The sequence below is a fragment of the Canis lupus genome, chromosome 7 (genome assembly GCF_011100685.1).
Source record: "Canis lupus familiaris isolate Mischka breed German Shepherd chromosome 7, alternate assembly UU_Cfam_GSD_1.0, whole genome shotgun sequence".
NCBI classification, from domain to species: domain Eukaryota; kingdom Metazoa; phylum Chordata; class Mammalia; order Carnivora; family Canidae; genus Canis; species Canis lupus.
In genome coordinates, this window is record NC_049228.1 from 59,554,467 (window position 1) to 59,571,251 (window position 16,785).

The window sequence follows — 16,785 nt, forward strand, 5'->3', positions numbered from 1 at the left end:
GCTGAATGGTGTCTTTATTTGAAAATTTGTTAATAAATTATTTGTTACTAATTGCAGTTAACATAAATTAAACCATATATTTTAAAAGAAAAGCTGTGATTAGACTTGTGTGTAACTAATTTAGATTATATTTTCCTCAATTATTTAAAATTAATAAATGCCCCTTTTGCTCATGTAGGTTTGCTCTTTCTCATTTCATTGAAATTAACAAAAGATCTCAAAAAATAACTTCAAAAAATCAAGTTATTTATTTAAAATCTGTATTCAAAATAAGAGAATGAGAAATAAATAATAATAATTTAAGAATTTCACAGAGGTGACTGAAGGAAGAAGATCAAATGATATCCAAAAGAAATGTAATAGTATTTAACCTCTTCTGCTTTCAGTAAGAAGGAACCAAAAGATCAGGTGTTCTGTTCTAGTGACAGTTCAATGGTGTTTCATTTCCCAAGAAAAAATGAACCCAAGGACTGAAATCAAGCATTTATGAAAGTTCAATTGGAACCTAATTTAAAATTCAAAAAAAAAAATCCTTGTTATTTTTTAGTGGTGATTCTTGAGAAAGTCACTTTTATCCTGGGAGATTTAAAAACTTTGAAGGAGTATTTCTGGAAGTGGCATCAGCTAAATGTCCAGGATGCCTTATATATGTACATTTGTCACCTTAAAGATTGAAAATAGAATTAAGCGAACCAATAATAGTTGAAACACATTACATTTTGAAACAGTGGGATTAAATAGGTTTACTCTTTCTTGCCAAGTTAAAATTTACTGTAGATCTTATAAAATGGCTTTAATAATTATCTTTAAAACATCAGATCTTTTAATTAATTTGCACATGGAAATAAAAGAACTAGAGAAAAGCAGCAATATGTTAGAAGTCTTAAGGAAATCCTCAAAAAAATTAGGATAAGTCATAGCTCATGGAAATGGGAAAATATGTTAAATTTATGTAGTATATTCTCAATCCACCATATATGTTCTACTAAACGTAGATATTTGTATAATAAAATTTTGTATGTCATATATAGCAATATATTAGAGCATATTCTATTAACTGCATTAGCATATAATATAAATTGTGATGCATATTTATATATAAATATATATTAGTTATGTAATACTAACATGACATATTTATATGTATAGTTTGTTTAACTTCTATGTTTATGTATTACAGTGTATGCATGTTATATTGTATTATGTAAAATATGAGGCATTGGGTTACAAGAAGTATAAATATACATATTATATATTTGTAATAAAGGGTTCTCAACATACATGTTCCTGTGCAGACATAAGTAAATATTAATATACTTATTAATATTGGTTAAAATGACTATACATGTAAATAGAACTTATTTTATTTATTATTAATGACATATTGCAAACCCTGCATAGCCATCCTAAATAACTTAAAGTTTCATCTTTCTATATCTAACTATTAGGATCCTGGATAGAATATATGACATTTTGGTATATGTTGGAAATTGTCTATGCAAAAATGAATTTTGAACTATGTTTTACTTTGGCTTTTTAGTATAATCATTGTTTGTTTAACAACTATTAACACAGCATTTACCATGAGTCAAGACTGTGCTGCTTACTAATATTAAGCCAATGAAAAAGAAATATAAAATCCCTGTTCTATTGGAAAGGAATATTAATAGGGAATGCAGGTATAAAATAACTACATAATTAGATATTTAAAGCAATTGTGGTGAATAATAGTAGAGGGCTATACTGGCATATGAGACAAGGGGTATATCAAGACAAAAAGTTCAGTGCAAAATGTTTGAGAAAGAGTTGTTTTAGGTAAGTTGTAAATATTTAGTCTTAACTAAAAAAAAAAGAAAAGAGAAAGAATATTCTGGAAGATGGAATGACTTCTAAGAAGGATACAAAACAAAAAATACCATATTAATTGAAAGAAAAAGACATGGGGAGTTTGATTAGAAAGAAGAAAGCAAAGGAGAAAATGGTATAATATGAGTGGCACAAAGTTGGCAATATTTAGATTCTTTTGGTTCTTCATGTCTAAGTTACAAGGTTTGGATTTAGGTAAAGAACAATGAGCTACTATTGGAGATTCTTTAGACAAGATGTGATGGAAGCTTGGTGTAGAGCAGAGATCATTGACATGGGATGAAGTTGAGGTTTATTTAGAAGTTGAGTCTATAAAACACAGTGGATAGCCAGATAGGGAGGTTTGTGAGAAGGACTCAAGAAAAACTTTAGAGATTTCTGCCTTGTGAAGTTGGGTGAATAATGTCACTATCCACAGTATTAGGATATTTGTTTTCTTCCTTTTAAAAAAAATAAAAGATTTTATTTATTCATTTGAGAGAGAGAGAGCAAGCAAGAGAAAGAGCACGAGCATGGGGAGGGGTGAAAGCAGAGAGAGAGAGAAGCCTGGCAGGGAGCCCAACTGAGGGCTTGATCCCAAGGCCCTGAGATCATCACCTGAGCTGAAGGCAGCCACTGAACTGACTAAGCTACCAGAGCAGTCTTTGCTTGCTTTGCTTCCTTCCTTCCTTCCTTCCTTCCTTCCTTCCTTCCTTCCTTCTTTCTTTCCTTCCCTCCTTCCTTCCTTTTTCATTTTCTTTCTTTCTCTTTTGTATTGTTGTAACATGGTTTTGTATTTTTTCCCTTCGTTAGAAAATGGTGATAAATTCAGGTTTTAACATTTTAATTAAACATGCTTTTGAAGTACCCACATATGACTGAATAGGCTGTTGGAATGTCTGGTACTCAGATTATATCAAACTGTATTCTTGGTTTATATTATTTGGATAATGACTCCTAAATGATATTCAAATTTGTGAATAATGGTGACATTGTTTCAGAAGAGAGTACTAAATGAGAAGACCAAAGAGTTAAACATGAGAAAATGCTGCATCTAATAATAGTTATATGTATATATATGTGTGTGTGTGCATGCATATATATTATTAATACTTCAGTAAATAGAAAAATTCTCATTTAAATCACATTTTTGTACAAGATTTGTAAAGTTATCTTTTCCCACTTTTCTTTTTTTCTTTTTTTTAAAGATTTTATTTATTTACTCATGAGAGACACACACACAGAGAGAGGCAAAGACATAGGCAGAGGGAGAAGCTGGCTCCATTCAGGAAGCCTGATATGGGACTCAGTCCCAGGACTCCAGGATCATGCCCTGGGCCTAAGGCAGGCGCCAAACTGCAGAGCCACTCAGGGATCCCCTTTTCCAACTTTTCTATTTTTAATCACTTTATCTTCCCTCAGTTTCTCCTTGTTTTTTTTTTTTTTAATATGCTACTGTTATAGAATATCAAAGAATAATGTATGCTTGATGTTATCATTCTATAAGGAAATACTGAGAGACAGAAGCATAGGTAAACCAAATAAATGAATTTGGAAATAGTGAAGGGAAGAAATGCTATGAATACGAGAGATGAGAAAATAAGAAAAAAAAATAAAAGAATAAAAATGGAGACAGGATGGCTTTAGTCAGTTAACGGATTAATTTCCATTACTCTAGTGACATTGATAAGGTCATAGTATCTTAAGTGTCTAGGCTGGAGAGTAGAATAAATAGGCAGAAATTATAGCCAGCTGTTTGCTTCATGAAAAGTCAGAAGGGAAAACTTCATAGGCCTTTGCAGAGAATTATAACTTGAGCTACAGTCTATAAGGTAAGACAAGATAATTGAATGAAAATGGACCTCAAAATAGATTCCCTATAGGTTTTCCAAGAATCAACATTTGTATAAACTGTCCAGAAAATTGAGGAGGTAGATCACAGAGTGAATGTACCTCAGGATCTTTCATTAACATATATATATTTTTTTCTGCCTTTCATTAACATATATATATATATATAATATATATATATATATATGTTCTGCCTTGTGAAGTTGGGTGAATAATGTCAAATATATATATATACACACATACACACAATATATATACATGCCTACACACACACACACACAAACATATGCATGCCTATATACACATACACATATATGTATATACCATGCCTATATACTATATATATGTATGTATGCAAGCATGCTTATATCAAAAATGTTGATACATTTACAAAATGAGACTACCTAGAGTTTCTTATATTCTGTATTGGTTATATACTACACAGCAAAGTAGATGATGTGTAGTATTTTCCTTTAATTTTGCCTCTTGGTCTAAGATTATGAAAAAAGTGCTGGACCAGTACTTTAGATATTACTACAAGCAGCAAGCAATAGGAGATTAAATCTAACCTATGAGGCAATAATTTATGATATGAATTACCTAGTGAAAATGTATTGCCTATTATAGAACTATGGTACTACAGGAAGTTATTTATTATAAAGATGTAATTGCAATGCATAGGCTTTATAGTGTTAAAAGTCACTAAAAAATATTAACAAAGACTTCTGATTTCAGTTCTAACATGTAAACAGATAGGTAGTGGTCACTCATGTTCTTACTATGAGAAAATTGAAAAATCTACAACTTTACTTTGGGCCTGTCATTAAACTGAAGTCATAGAGAAAACCATCACCAAAAATTGGAAGAGACAGGGGCATTCAGAGAGATGAAACTAATATGTGCTTACATCGAACAAAAGCTGCTAGAGACATAAATTGGTATGAATACCTAACTGACATTTTGATAAATTGGTAGAGGTTGACTATGGCATAGTATGAGTGTGAAAAATCCTGGGGTATAGTTTTAAGGAAACCCCATTATTTTCATGAGATTTACCTCCAGGAGCCCCACCAGTCACTCATATAAGAGAGGATTACAGTCTATGGGAAAGAATTTTGGCAGTTTTATCACAGCTCATGGAAGGTAATCTCTCCTCACCTCAGGCCTTCCAGCTTCCATGTCTTACCAAGAGAGAAAAATTACAGTCAAAAGGGGTTAGGACTTCAAAAGCTATATACAGAAGTAATATTTCTGATGGTTAAAGGGTCTAATGGAAAAAAAGAAAAGAAAAGGAGACAATGTGTATAAGAACAAATAGGTAATATAAACCGAGATTGAAACTCTAAAAAATATAAAGAAAATGTTAGAAATAAAAAGCACTGTAACAAAAAGAAAAGATATTATTGATGGGCTCATCAGTAGAATGAGCACAGCTGAAAAAAAAATCAGTGAACTTGAAGATATGTCAATGGAAACTCCACAACTGAAGTGTAATAAGGGGGGAAAAAGAGAACATTGGGGAAAATACCCCCCAGAATATCCAATAATCCAACAACTGTAGGACAATTTCAAAAGGTATAACATGCATAACTGGGATACCAGATGGATAAGGAACATCATAGAACAGAAGTAATAATTGAAGTAGTAATTGCAAAGAACATTCCAAAATTAATGCTAGACACAAACCAAATGCAGCAAGTAAGACAACACTTAAGCCAATAAATATCAAACTTTCTGTACCTAAGCATATCACATTAAACTGCAGAAAATCAAAGACAATGAGAAATATCAATGAAACCAGACAGAGTTGGGGAAAGGGGGACATCCTGTGGAGAAGCAAGAATAGTAATTGCACTGTGTTTCTTTTCACAAAGCATACAAGCAAAAAGAGTGTGGAATGAAATATTTTAAAAATGGAAAGAACAAAACTGTCATCCCAGAATTCAGTATCCAGCAAAATTATACTTTAAAAGTGAAGAAGAAATAAGCACTTTCTTAGAAAGAAAAAAAAAATGAGGGAATTCTTTGCTAGCAGACCTGCCCTGAATATAGTGTTAATAGAAATTTAGTGTTAATAGAAAGTTTTCAAGCAGAAGGAAATGAAAAGGATAGCTCAAGAAACTTGCATCTATATAAGAAACTGTCTCGGAGGGCATCTGTAAAAGGAAGACAAAATCATTTATTTTTCTTATTCATTATTGATCTAAAAGATAACTAAAGCATAATAGTAACAAGATACTAGGCCATTATATCACATAAAATGAATAACAGAAGTATAACAAGTGACAAGAAGGAGGAATTGAGAATACTTTTTTAAATAACGGAGCCCCACTAAACATGAAGTAATATTGTGTTAATTGGATGTGGACTAAAATTTTTTTTAAGATTTATTTATTTGACAGAGAGAGAGGGAGAGGAGAGAGCATGGGGGCTGGAGGGAGGGGTGATGGAGAAGGAGAGAGAGAATCTCAATCAGATTCCTTTCTGAGTACAGAACCTAATTTGGGGCTCCATCTCAGGACCCTGAGATCATGACCAGAACCTAATTCAAGAGTTGGTGCTTAACCTACTGAGACACCCATGTGCCCTGGAAGTGGACTAAAATTTATACAAATAAATATTTTAAACAATAGAGAAATCAATAAAAATGAATAAAATGATATGCTACAACAGGAGATAAAATGGAATATACAAATTGCTCACTTAAAACCATGCCATGGGAAGGAGGGGCAAGATGGTGGAAGAGTAGGGTCCCCAAATTACCTGTCCCCACCAAATTACCTAGATAACCTTCAATCATCCGGAAAATCTACGAATTCGGCCTGAGATTTAAAGAGAGAACAGCTGGAATGCTACAGTGAGAAGAGATCACGCTTCTATCAAGGTAGGAAGATGGGGAAAAAAGAATTAAAGAAACAAAAGGGGGATCCCTGGGTGGCGCAGCAGTTTAGCGCCTGCCTTTGGCCCAGGGCGCGATCCTGGAGACCCAGGATCGAATCCCACGTCGGGCTCCCGGTGCATGGAGCCTGCTTCTCCCTCTGCCTATGTCTCTGCCTCTCTCTCTCTCTCTCTGTGACTATCATAAATAAATTTAAAAAAATAATTAAAAAAAAAAAAGAAACAAAAGGCATCCAAGGGGGAGGGGCCCCACGAGGAGCCGGGCTAAGGCCGGGGCGAGTGCTCCCAGGACAGGAAAGCTCCGTCCCTGAGAAGCAGGAGCTGCACCAATCTTCCCTGGCGGAAAGGCACCCACAGGGAGTTAGAGCAGGACCCCAGGAGGGCGGGGATGCCCTCAGGCTCCCTGGGACACTAACAGAGCAACTGCGTCCCGGGGAGAGCACGCGAGCTCCCTAAAGGGCTGCAGCGCGCGCATGCATTGACCCGGGAGCAGCTCAGAGGGGCTCGGCAGGGGCTCCGGAGGGGGCTGCCCAGCAGGGAGCACGAATCCAACAGCGCAGGCCCCGGAGCACAGGGCGCCGGGACACAGCCCAGGATCCGGCCTCCCCCCGGGGACAGTCAGAGGCCGGGAGGGCCCAGGACAGCAAGGACGCTCCTGCCCCGAGCTGAGCAGATCAGCGGCCCCGCCCCAGAGCCTCCAGGCCCTGCAGACGGAGAGCTCCGGAGTTACTGCGGGAGCTGACTCCAGGGCTCCAGAGCTGGCCCCGCCACTGGGGCTGTTCCTCCTGGGGCCTCACGGGGTAAACAACCCCCACTGAGCCCTGCACCAGGCAGGGGCAGAGCAGCTCCCCCAGGTGCTAACACCGGAAAATCAGCACAACAGGCCCCTCCCCCAGAAGACCAACTAGACGGACAAGTTCCAGGGGAAGTCAAGGGACTTAAAGTATACAGAATCAGAAGATACTCCCCCGTGTTCCCCTGGTTTTTGTTTGTTTTGTTTTGTTGTTGTTTTTTTTTTTTTTTTTTTTTTTTGCTTTTTGATTTCTGTTTGCTTCCCCCACCATTTTTTCCCTTTCTTTCTTTTTCTTTCTCTTTTTCTTCTCTTTTTTTTTCTTTTTTGTTTTTCTCTTTTGTTTCCAAAATTTCTCTCCTCTCTTTTTCTCCTTTTCCCAATACAACTTGTTTTTGGCCACTCTGCACTGAACAAAATGACTAGAAGGAAAACCTCAGCTCAAAAGAAAGAATCAGAAACAGTCCTCTCCCCCACAGAGTTACAAAATCTGGATTACAATTCAATGTCAGAAAGCCAATTCAGAAGCACTATTATACAGCTACTGGTGGCTCTAGAAAAAAGCATAAAGGACTCAAGAGACTTCATGACTGCAGAATTTAGATCCAATCAGGAAGAAATTAAAAATCAATTGAATGAGATGCAATCCAAACTAGAAGTCTTAACAACGAGGGTTAACGAGGTGGAAGAACAAGTAAGAGACATAGAAGACAAGTTGATGGCAAAGAGGGAAACTGAGGAAAAAAGAGACAAACAATTAAAAGACCATGAAGATAGATGAAGGAAAATAAATGACAGCCTGAAGAAGAAAAACCTATGTTTAATTGGGGTTCCCGAGGGTGCCGAAAGGGCCACAGGGCCAGAATATGTATTTGAACAAATCATAGCTGAAAACTTTCCTAATCTGGGGAGAGAAACAGGCATTCAGATCCAGGAATTAGAGAGATCCCCCCCTAAAATCAGTAAAAACCGTTCAACACCTCGACATTTAATAGTTAAGCTTTCAAATTCCAAAGGTAAAGAGAAGATCCTTAAAGCAGCAAGAGACAAGAAATCCCTGACTTTTATGGGGAGGAGTATTACAGTAACAGCAGACCTCTCCACAGAGACCTGGCAGGCCAGAAAGGGCTGGCAGGATATATTCAGGGTCCTAAATGAGAAGAACATGCAACCAAGAATACTTTATCCAGCAAGGTTCTCATTCAAAATGGAAGGAGAGATAAAGAGCTTCCAAGACAGGCAAGAACTGAAAGAATATGTGACCTCCAAACCAGCTCTGTAAGAAATTTTAAGGGGGACTCTTAAAATTCCCCTTTAGGAAGAAGTTCAGTGGAACATTCCACAAAAACAAGGACTGAATAGATATCATGATGACACTAAACTCATACCTTTCAATAGTAACTCTGAACGTGAACGGGCTTAATGACCCCATCAAAAGGCGCAGGGTTTCAGACTGGATAAAAAAGGACCTGTCTATTTGCTGTCTACAAGAGACTCATTTTAGACAGAAGGACACCTACAGCCTGAAAATAAAAGGTTGGAGAACCATTTACCATTCGAATGGTCCTCAAAAGAAAGCAGGGGTAGCCATCCTTATATCAGATAAACTAAAATTTACCCCGAAGCTGTAGTGAGAGATGAAGAGAGACACTACATCATACTTAAAGGATCTATCCAACAAGAGGACTTAACAATCCTCAATATATATGCCCCGAATGTGGGAGCTGCCAGATATATAAATCAATTAATAACCAAAGTGAAGAAATACTTAGAAAATAATAGACTTATACTTAGTGACTTCCATCCAGCTCTTTCTATACTCGATAGGTCTTCTAAGCACAACATCTCCAAAGGAAACGAGAGCTTTGAGTGATACACTGGACCAGATGGATTTCACAGATATCTACAGAACTTTACATCCAAACTCAACTGAATACACATTCTTCTCAAATGCACATGGAACTTTCTCCAGAATAGAGCACATACTGGGTCACAAATCGGGTCTGAGCCGATACCAAAAGATCGGGATCATCCCCTGCATATTCTCAGACCGTAATGCCTTGAAATTAGAACTAAATCACAACAAGAAGTTTGGAAGGACTTCAAACACGTGGAGGTTAAGGACCATCCTGCTCAAAGATGAAAGGGTCAACCAGGAAATTAAGGAAGAATTAAAAAGATTCATGGAAACTAATGAGAATGAAGATACAACTGTTCAAAATCTTTGGGTTGCAGCAAAAGCAGTCCTAAGGGGGAAATACATTGCAATACAAGCATCCATACAAAAACTGGAAAAAACTCAACTACAAAAGCTAACCTTACACATAAAGGAGCTAGAGAAAAAACAGCAGATAGATCCTACACCCAGCAGATGAAGGGAGTTAATAAAGATTCGAGCAGAACTCAATGAAATCGAGACCAGAAGAACTGTGGAACAGATCAACAGAACCATGAGTTGGTTCTTCGAAAGAATTAATAAGATAGATAAACCATTAGCCAGCCTTATTAAAAAGAAGAGAGAGAAGACTCATATTAATAAAATCATGAATGAAAAAGGAGAGATCACAACCCACACCAAGGAAATACAAACGATTTTAAAAACATATTATGAACAGCTATACGGCAATAAATTAGGCAATCTAAAAGAAATGGACCAATTCCTGGAAAGCCACAAAGTACCAAAACTGGAACAGGAAGAAATAGAAAACCTGAACAGGCCAATAACCAGGGAGGAAATTAAAGCAGTCATCAAAAACCTCCCAAGACACAAGAGTCCAGGGCCAGATGGCTTCCCAGGGGAATTCTATCAAACGTTTAAAGAAGAAACCATACCTATTCTAGTAAAGCTGTCTGGAAAGATAGAAAGAGATGGAGTACTTCCAAATTCGTTCTATGAAGGCCAGCATCACCTTAATTCCAAAACCAGACAAAGACCCCACCAAAAAGGAGAATCACAGACCAATACCCCTGATGAACATGGATGCAAAAATTCTCAACAAGATACTGGCCAATAGGATCCACAGTACATTAAGAAAATTATTCACCATGACCAAGTAGGATTTATCCCCGGGACACAAGGCTGGTTCAACACTCGTAAAACAATCAATGTGATTCACGATATCAGCAAGAGAAAAACCAAGAACCATAGGATCCTCTCATTAGATGCAGAGAAAGCATTTGACAAAATACAACATCCATTCCTGATCAAAACTCTTCAGAGTGTAGGGATAGAGGGAACATTCCTCAGCATCTTAAAAGCCATCTACGAAAAGCCCACAGCAAATATCATTCTCAATGGGGAAGCACTGGGAGCCTTTCCCCTAAGATCAGGAACAAGACAGGGATGTCCACTCTCACCACTGCTATTCAACATAGTACTGGAAGTCCTAGCCTCAGCAATCAGATAACAAAAAGACATTAAAGGCATTCAAATTGGCAAAGAAGAAGTCAAACTCTCCCTCTTCGCTGATGACATGATACTCTACATAGAAAACCCAAAAGCCCCCACCCAAGATTGCTAGAACTCATACAGCAATTTGGTAGCATGGCAGGATACAAAATCAATGCCCAGAAGTCAGTGGCATTTCTATACACTAACAATGAGACTGAAGAAAGAGAAATAAAGGAGTTAATCCCATTTACAATTGCACCCAAAAGCATAAGATACCTAGGAATAAACCTAACCAAAGAGATAAAGGATCTATACCCTAAAAACTATCGAACACTTCTGAAAGAAATTGAGGAAGACACAAAGAGATGGAAAAATATTCCATGCTCATGGATTGGCAGAATTAATATCGTGAACATGTCAATGTTACCCTAGGGCAATTTACACGTTTAATGCAATCCCTATCAAAATACCATGGACTTTCTTCAGAGAGTTAGAACACATTATTTTAAGATTTGTGTGGAATCAGAAAAGACCCCGAATAGCCAGGGGAATTTTAAAAAAGAAAACCATATCTGGGGGCATCACAATGCCAGATTTCAGGTTGTAGTACAAAGCTGTGGTCATCAAGACAGTGTGGTACTGGCACAAAAACATAGATCAATGGAACAGAATAGAGAACCCAGAAGTGGACCCTGAACTTTATGGTCAACTAATATTCGATAAAGGAGGAAAGACTATCCACTGGAAGAAAGACAGTCTCTTCAATAAATGGTGCTGGGAAAATTGGACATCCACATGCAGAAGAATGAAACTAGACCACTCTCTTTCACCATACACAAAGATAAACTCAAAATGGATGAAAGAACTAATTGTGAGACAAGATTCCATCAAAATCCTAGAGGAGAATATAGGTAACACCCTTTTTGAACTCGGCCACAGTAAATTCTTGCAAGATACATCCACGAAGGCAAAAGAAACAAAAGAAAAATGAACTATTGGGACTTCATCAAGATAAGAAGCTTTTGCACAGCAAAGGATAGAGTCAACAAAACTAAAAGACAACCTACAGAATGGGAGAAGATATTTGCAAATGACGTATCAGATAAAGGGCTAGTTTCCAAGATCTAAAAAGAACTTATTAAACTGAACACCAAAGAAACAAACAATCCAATCAGGAAATGGGCAAAAGACATGAACAGAAATCCCACAGAGGAAGACATAGACATGGCCAACATGCACATGAGAAAATGTTCCACACCACTTGCCATCAGGGAAATACAAATCAAAACCCCAATGAGATACCACCTCACACCAGTGAGAATGGGGAAAATTAACAAGGCAGGAAACCACAAATGTTGGAGAGGATGTGGAGACAGGGGAACCCTCTTACACTGTTGGTGGGAATGTGAACTGGTGCAGCCACTCTGGAAAACTGTGTGGAGGTTCCTCAAAGAGTTAAAAATAGATCTGCCCTATGACCCAGCAATTGCACTGCTGGGGATTTACCCCAAAGATACAGATGCAATGAAACGCCGGGACACCTGCACCCCGATGTTTATAGCAGCAATGTCCACAATCGCCAAACTGTGGAAGGAGCCTCGGTGTCCATCGAAAGATGAATGGATAAAGAAGATGTGGTTTATGTATACAGTGGAATATTACTCAGCCATTAGAAATGACAAATACCCACCATTTGCTTCAACGTGTGGAGGGTATTATGCTGAGTGAAGTAAGTCAATCGGAGAAGGACAAACATTATATGGTCTCATTCATTTGGAGAACATAAATAATAGTGAAAGGGAATATAAAGTAAGGGACAAGAAATGTATGGGAAATATCAGAGAGTGAGACAGAACATAAAGTCTCCTAACTCTGGGAAACGAACTAGGGGTGGTGGAAGGGGAGGAGGGCGGGGGTTGGGGGTGAATGGGTGACGGGTACTGAGGGGGGCACGTGACGGGATGAGCACTGGGTGTTATTCTGTATTTTGGTAAATTGAACACCAATATAAAATAAATTTATTATAAAAAAAAACATGTCATGGAAAAATAGGGGAAAACAGAAACAAAGAAAAAATAGAAAACAGTTACAAATAGATAGATATGAATCTAAATATGTCACTATTCATTAAATGAAAATAATATTCCCACTGTTTATTTAATTGGCCACAAAACAAATATTTGCTTTAAGTCAAAAGGTGTACTATTTTTCTGGAAAATGTGAAAAATATTTAGAAGTTCCTACATGCAAAAGAGCATTCTTAATAGTCTATATACTGAAAAAATACTTATTTTCTCATCATTAAAATGCAAAGACCATTTAAAAATTATATGTATGTCAGAAATAATAATAAATGTTACTAAAGCAGTTCAGCGAGGGCTCATTTATCAAATTTAATGAATGGTGTATTTATGACTAAAGGATGCTCATCATAACAATTCATAGGAGTTTAAGAAGTAAGCAGTACAAGGACTCTTTTGAATGACTCAGTGTTCTGTTTTGTATTAGGCAAAGATTTATCATTAAAGGACATTTTACACTTTATTTCACTCAGGGATTAAAGTTCTAAATTGTTGATATTTTTGAAATCCATACACTTGAGGAACGCTCAAAATTAAACATGATCATGTAAGGAGGGTAGCTTAACTCCATTTACACTCCAGTAAATGCCAGAGGCATACAGTATTGCTAGTTTCCTTGCAGGAGAATCTTTGCACATTTAAAACACAATTATTTCACTTTCCCCTCTTGTTACTAAGCTCTAAGAAAATTTCCAAAGTCTTGGAGGTTAAAAGATTAGAAAACCTACATATTTATGGCTATTTTACAGTGAATTAGGAAGGAGGGGGGAAATCTTATTTCTAAATAGCAAGTGGTATATTTGGATAAGAAAGCAGAGATGAAAATTCTAGATAAATTAAGAAAATGATGATCAGGACATTAGAATGACTTTGAAGATTTACATCAGCCAAACTTTGTAACCTCTGAGTCTCAGCCTCTAACTCCTTCCTACTCCTTATGAAATAACAGGAATCCTTGCTGACTTTGAGAAGACCAGACTTCAACAACAGTGACTGGTGAGTAAGGAGAAAGGAAGAAAATATGTTTTTCTGATTCCAATGTAGAACTTGATAATGTTTTTTGATTTTTTCATAAATCTTATAGTTGACTGATTGATTGATTGATTGATTGATTGAAGAATGAAAGAGAGAGAGAGAGCACAAGTAGGTGATAGGGCAGAGGGAGAAGCAGACTTCCTAATGAGCAGGAAGCCAGACATGGGGCTTGATCCCAGAACCCTGGGATCATGACCTAAGCAAAGGCAGACTCTTCACCAACTGACCCATCCAGGTGCCCCTTATAGTTGACTTTTATAAAAATTTGTATTATTAGTAGTTAGATCTAGAATTGTTTGTATACCTTCTATCATTTAAAAGATTAACTTTTAGAATGTGCCCAAATCATATGTTGCAATGGTGTTTTCATTCATTTAATGTATTTTTTAAAAGACCTTATTATTTATAGCAATTTTAGGTTTATAATAAAATTGAGAGGAAAGTATAGATATTTCCCACATACCTCCTGCTCTACACCTGCATAACCTCTCCATTATCAAGATTGCTCATCAAAATGGAACTTTTTTCCCCCGAATAAAGCATACATTGACACATCATAATTATCCAAAGTCCGTAGTTTACATTAAGTTTCACTCCTGGTGCTATATACTCTATGAATTTGGATGAATACACAGTGACACATATTCATGATTTAAAAATCATACATTTTTATGTCCTAATAATCTTATGTGCTTATTATTCTTGTCCCATCCCCATCCCCCTGGCAACCACTGATCTTTTTGTTGTCTCTATAGTTTTTCCTTTCCCAGAATGTCAAACAATACATAGTCTTTTCAGGTTGGCCTCTTTCATTTATTAATATGCACTTGAGGTTTCTCCATGTCTTTTCATGGCTTGGTAGTTCATTTGTTTTAAGTGCTGAATAATATTCCATTGTCTGGAACACCCACAGTTTATCCATTCACTTACTGAAGGATATCTTCGTTGCTGGCAATTTTTGAAAATTATGTATAAGATGCTAGAAACATCTAGGTTCAGGTTTTTGTGTGGACAGGTTTTCAGCTTCTTTGGGTAAATACCGAGGAATGCAATTGTTGGATTGTATATTTATTTTTGTGAGTATGTTTAGTTTTTTTAGATACTGCAAAACCATCTTCTAAAGTGGCTATACCAAAAAAAAAAATAAAAATAAAAATAAAAATAAAGAAAAAAATAAAGTGGCTATACCATTTTGCGTTCATAATAGTGTTGAGTTCCTAGAAGGAAGAAATAATGATAGTAATTCATATTGAAATATATAGAGTATAATAATTTTCAGGGTGATCATATATTTAGTATATCAGTTTCCTCTTAATGACATGGCACATTTGTAAAAGTCTAGTGAGTTACCAAATCTCCATTTGATCACATAGTATGAGGAAGCACCTAAAACAGAAATACAGTGGTTACATATGATTGTTTAGCAAGTTGTTGGCACAATATCCCCTAGTAATCATAACTAATAACTATTGATTAATTGTCACTGCCATTGTTTCCAGGGATGTGTATAACTTACTCAGAGATCAATGATGATTCTCATATTATAATCCCTTATCAAAGATATTTGTTTCCTTTCTTGTGTTAACTAGATTGAAATATAGAGAGAGCTATTTTAACAGTGTTTCAGCTCTAGGCAGCCATTTTTAGGTGGCATCATACATTTTGTCAGTATCTTACAAAACTAAACATTCTTGACTTCATCAAGGTGGAGGGTGGGACTATGTGGCACAGGAAACCTACTTTCGTGAAGGCACACACAATACTTTATGATTTGTTTCTCTTCATTAATTTATGTAGTAAGCCTTACCAACAATGCCCATTGAATCTTATTTCAAGATACAGCTAATAAAATCATAGAATGTTGCATTATTACATTATGTTATAATCTGGTCAAATATCATATAGTAATCCAGGCTGCATTTTGCAGGATGAGGGGAGAGTGCACAGGATACCAGTCTGTGCATGTGTGGTAAAGCAAATGCCAAGGTCACTGCCTTTGATTAAGTGTCCTGCTCCTCTTAATGGGACATGGAATTAATTTATGAAAGCTTTCTGTGGTTGCTAACAGTTCTGTATTTGACTTACTACATCAGTGGATATATATTTGTTTCAAAACAAACATCCTTGACTATATTAATAACCACAAAACTTCCTTCCTTCCTCTAGGAAATACAAATATTAAGTGAAAATCTTTATTCAAGAGAAAATTTAGATTTGTAATTAGAAAATGTGAACTCAATATTTATGTTTTTCCACTTACTAGTTGATAGTAGAAGAGTCATTTGACTACTATGAGTCTCAGGTTTGTCTTTTGTAATATATGTGGGTATATTTTATAAACTGTAAAGAAATACATTTTTAAATCTGAATATTAATAAAGAATGACTTAAATGACTTGGTCTAGGGACACCTGGATGGCTGTATCAGTTAATTAAGCATTGAACTCTTGGTTTTAGCTCACGTCATGATCTCAGGGTTGTGAGATTGAGCCTCACATCAGGCTCAGTGCAGAGTCAGTTTGGATTTCTCTCCCTCTCCATCCACCCCTCTGCCTCTCTCTCAGTGTCTCTAAAATAATTAAATAAAATATTTTAAAAAATAAATGACTTAGTCTAAAGAAACATTATTCATTCAGGTCCTCTTTTTTTCCTTTTTTTTTCTTTTTAGTGTTTGATTTCTTTTCTACAATGGTAATGTGTTGGAGAGAGGTTTAACATGCTTAAAATGAATGTGATTTACAAATGCAATCAAATGGGAAAAATGATAGGTTATACTTATGAGTGAATATATATTTATTTAGTTTTTTTTACTATTTTAACAATAATAGCTCTTGTTCTTCTTTTAGATTTTCTTATTCTTATTCTTACCTTTTTGAGGAACCAGTTTCTTACGCA